Source organism: Osmia lignaria, unplaced genomic scaffold (genome assembly GCF_051020975.1).
Source record: "Osmia lignaria lignaria isolate PbOS001 unplaced genomic scaffold, iyOsmLign1 scaffold0035, whole genome shotgun sequence".
NCBI lineage: Eukaryota > Metazoa > Arthropoda > Insecta > Hymenoptera > Megachilidae > Osmia > Osmia lignaria.
In genome coordinates, this window is record NW_027478176.1 from 1170001 (window position 1) to 1175000 (window position 5000).

The following is a 5000-nucleotide window of genomic DNA, read 5'->3' on the forward strand; positions in this document are numbered from 1 at the left end:
TGTGCGCAGAAGGGTCTGGGCGTGAGCCTGCCTGGAGCCGCCGTCGGTGCAGATCTTGGTGGTAGTAGCAAATACTCCAGCGAGGCCCTGGAGGACTGACGTGGAGAAGGGTTTCGTGTGAACAGCCGTTGCACACGAGTCAGTCGATCCTAAGCCCTAAGAGAAATCCTATGTAAATGAGGTGTCCTAAAGCTCTCAGTTAAAAAGCAACAACAAAACTGTTAAATATGGCTAAATCGAATTTATAAGAAGTAGTTGCAGAGATGCACACCCATTGGGCGAAAGGGAATCCGGTTCCTATTCCGGAACCCGGCAGCGGAACCGCATACCATTCGGGCCCTCGTAAGAGTGTTCGTCGGGGTAACCCAAAATGACCTGGAGACGCCGTCGGGAGATCTGGGAAGAGTTTTCTTTTCTGTATAAGCGTTCGAGTTCCCTGGAAACCTCTAGCAGGGAGATAGGGTTTGGAACGCGAAGAGCACCGCAGTTGCGGCGGTGTCTGGATCTTCCCCTCGGACCTTGAAAATCCAGGAGAGGGCCACGTGGAGGTGTCGCGCCGGTTCGTACCCATATCCGCAGCAGGTCTCCAAGGTGAAGAGCCTCTAGTCGATAGATTAATGTAGGTAAGGGAAGTCGGCAAATTGGATCCGTAACTTCGGAATAAGGATTGGCTCTGAGGAGCGGGGCGTGTCGGGCTTGGTCGGGAAGCGGGTCTGGCTGACGTGCCGGGCCTGGGCGAGGTGAACGGTTGGCGACTTCGGTCGCGTCCCGGGATCCGAGCTCGGTCCCGTGCCTTGGCCTCCCGCGGATCTTCCTTGCTGCGAGGCTTCCGTGGCGGTTAACGCCGTCGTGGTCGCTTCTTCGGCCGCCATTCAACGCTTAGCTCAGAACTGGCACGGACTAGGGGAATCCGACTGTCTAATTAAAACAAAGCATTGCGATGGCCCTCACGGGTGATGACGCAATGTGATTTCTGCCCAGTGCTCTGAATGTCAACGTGAAGAAATTCAAAAAAGCGCGGGTAAACGGCGGGAGTAACTATGACTCTCTTAATGGCGGCGTGACACGTTTGTGAGTGCTCCGTATTAATGTGCAGTTTTTAGTAGGAAAAAGTGAGAATTTCGGCCAAAATTTGGTTTGCATCGATAGTGCTTCGAACTGTGTACCTGAAAATATATAAGACTCATTGTAATTCTGTGAATTTAGTGACTATAGTGCATAGAAAACTCTTTGATCGTGTCGAGCACGTGTTTACACGTGGTCGACAAATGACTCGTTAATTACGCTGCCTACACAGCATAGAATATTGAAATATTGTGTTTTTCATGACTCTGATTTTTTATTAATTCGTATGGTATATGTTCTACGTTACAAACATAAAGGATTGTGTTAAAAAAATGAGATAATCTTTTCATGTGGAAAGAATTCAGCGGCGGCCATTACATGCAAGGTGGCAGAGTTGCGCCATCTAACTTAGGACGGATCCTACCTTACCTACGTCGATAATTGTTACCATATAGAGAACGATCTCCTTGCTACAGTCGGTAAGTCGATAAAGTAGATATTTACGGACTTCTATTTTACCGACATTCCTCTAGTCGGGAAACTTTCTTACCATCGACAGTGAATTGATCTTTGCTCTGCAACGATTACCGGCTAAGGATAAAAGAAAATAATTAATGTCAATCACCTGAATAGATTAAAAAATTATTATAACAGGTTATTGAATTTTGTCAAAGACTTACCAGAATGCCTCAAGCGGGGGTGTCTACTACCCCCGTTAAGGGCAAGAAACGCAGAGCCCTTTCATCACCTGGGCAAACAACGTCAGATAGCTCGTTAGAATCCACACCTGAAAGAAGAAAACAAAAATTACCAATAGAACTGAGCGAATTTGAAAAAATAGACATTGAGATAAAAAGCCATCTATATAATGTCAAATCAACTATGACAGGTAAAGAACCGAAGGCTCGAACGCAGGCGGTTGACGAAGCCATTAATTATTTCTATCAAACTTATGAAAAGATAACAAGGGCCTATGTTGAGATTGCATCAAAATGGGGTGAATTTGAAACGCTGAAGGAACAGTATTTTAAACACACACAGACTGAAACTAATGACACTATACAAACGAAACTTGAAGGAGAGATGAATACAAAATTTATATTGTTAAGAAAATCAATTATAACAGACGTTAAAGAAGTGATACAAAGCGAAATTCGTGACTCGGTGAAATTACAAATGGAGGACATCTCTAAAAATACTAACAGTATTCACGAAAATTTACAATCGAATATTAAAAACACCGTATGTAATGAAGTCAAAGATGCTGTCAACAGAGTTCATGAAGTTGTGAAAGCCTCCATGCAGCCGTTACCAAAAGCATCCTATGCAGCCATCACGAACAAGAATGCAGTTAAAATGGCGACAAGTGAGTCATCTCCTACTAATGCTGGGATAGAATTTGTAGTAGTCCCGCTTCCCGACAAGAGTAAGGCCTTCAAATCAGCTTCTGAAATAAAGAAGGTATTAAAGGATTCAATTAAACCGTCGGAATTTAATCTTAAAGTAATCCATTTAATTACATTAAGCTCACTTGCAGTTAAAATTATTGCGCAATCAGTAAATTTAGACAAGTTACAAGCTTCCGAAAAATTAAAAGAATTAGGTCTAATGATAAAACCGAAAGAAAAATATCGTCCTAGGATATTAATTAGAGATTTGCCAATAAGAATTGGATTTAATGACTTGCCAAATTCTATTGCCGAAACAATGGGTAACTTGGAATTAAAAACGCAGATAAAGCCAATTACTGAATTTAGGAAAAGCGGTAGAATGACAAGAAACGTAGTAATAGAAACTTCACCGGAAATTAGAAAGGAATTAATAATGGAAGGAAGATTATTCATTGACTATGAATCGTGTAGAGTTGAAGATTACATCAGAGTACTTCAATGTTATAAATGCCTGAAATTTAATCACTTAGCAAAGAATTGTACAGCAACTACCGTATGCGGACACTGTGCAGAAGACCATGATTCACGTGAATGTAAAGATAAATCTAAATTAAGATGTATAAATTGTCATAAATTTGGCTATACTGACACTAACCACTCCGCTCTCGACACAAATAAATGTCCGATTCAAAACAAAAAACAGAATGACCTATTACGGAGCATCGACTACGGTACATGAACGCCGATGAGAGGTGTAGTTATGATCAGGGGATGGAAGGAGGGCTTGACATCCCGCCGGTGCTCGAACGAGTCCTTCCAATAAACACCCCCATGCAAACCGGCCGCAACATAACACCATGCGATATAGAAATAAGTAGTCTAAACGCCTCATCAGAGGCAAATTCCACTGGCAATACACTTATACAAAATAATTCAAATAATGGAGGTATATCTATGCCACCATCCAGTGGATCAACTTCTTTTATATCTAATCTTTCTAGGGAAGGCAGCTCTCAATTAATCCCAAATATACACGATACAAGACAACCCACTAATACAGACAATCAAGAATTTAAATGCGAATATTGTACTAAAAGTTTTAATTCTTTTAGAGGACTTGGAGTCCATAAATCCTCGGCACATCGTTCGCAAACAAATAGTAAAATAAATTTAGAAAGAAAGAAATACAGATGGCAACCGGAAGATATTAAACGTATAGCTACAGCAGAAATTGAAGCACCGGTAGAAGTTAAAGTTAGAATTAACGACTACTTACTACAAAAAGTCAAACTTGATCCACCTAGGACACTCGAATCTCTGAAATCCCTACGTAAATCAAATAAATATAAGGAAATGGTAACAACATTATCTGAAACACAACAAATTACAGCCAATATTAATACGGAATCACTACAACGAACATACATAATAGAAAATGAGAATACTAACCTGTTATTACCTATAGATGAAGAAGATCTGAGAATAAATAGCAACACACACCTGGAACCTGTTGGAGAAGAAACGATTAGATTAAGAGAATCTGAAAGAATAAATAATAGTATAAATATTACCCACCCAAAATTTATTGAGGAAGAAATGGTTAGATCGAGAGTACCTGAAGAAATAAACTTAGAGAATAACCATGAGTTTGCTGAAGAAGAAATGATAGGATTAAGAATACCCGAAAGAATAAATGACAATACTTGCCTAGGACCTATTGAAGGAGAAACGATCAGAATGGGAGTACTCGTAAAAGTAAATAGAAATACTAACCTGGAACCTGAAGAAGAAACGACGACTGGATCGCATGAAAACGAAATACCTGTAGAGAGAGAAAGAACAATAAGAACTAACTATAATAATAATGAAAATATGCAGTATGAACAACTTACTGGACTAGATCAACGAAAATTCACTTGGTGCAACGAAGCACTTAGGTTTCTTAGGTCCTCCGAATGCAATGACCCGGCCAAATATATATTGGGCCATGCAGTAGAAGATGTAAGACAAGGACGTAATCCCAGCAATCACCTAATGGAATGGTTTCAAACGACTTTCAATATACCGACAAATACCAATTCAAGATTGGTCCTCCGACAAAATCCTGAACAAAATATATCAAATAAGAAAAAACGAAAAAACGAATATGCAAAAATTCAAACCTTATGGAAGAAAAATATCACCAAAACGGCCAATCTTGTTCTGGATGGAGAGATGGAAACTGCGAACCAACTATCACTGCATGAGATCACGAAATACTGGAAACCAATATTTGAGGAGAACAGCCATAATACCGAAGAAATTGAAGGACAAGAAGAACAAATGACTAGATCCACTGACACAATTATTCTTAAACCAATTACATGCGACGAAATACGAACTTTTAAACCAAGCTTGGATACAGCTAAGGGAGCAGATGGTTTATCACCAAAGATATGGTTAAATAAGATACCTATTGAAATAAAGGCAATAATAATGAATATCTTGTTATTTTCAGCTACTGTTCCTGTTCAATGGTCCCGAGCCAGAACAATTTTCATTCCT

At 40.0% G+C, this 5000-nt stretch overlaps 1 pseudogene; it reads left to right on the forward strand.

The window, feature by feature from the left end:
* Positions 1 to 5000, forward strand: part of LOC143306742 (large subunit ribosomal RNA) — a 10490-nt pseudogene that overhangs the window by 1741 nt on the left and 3749 nt on the right.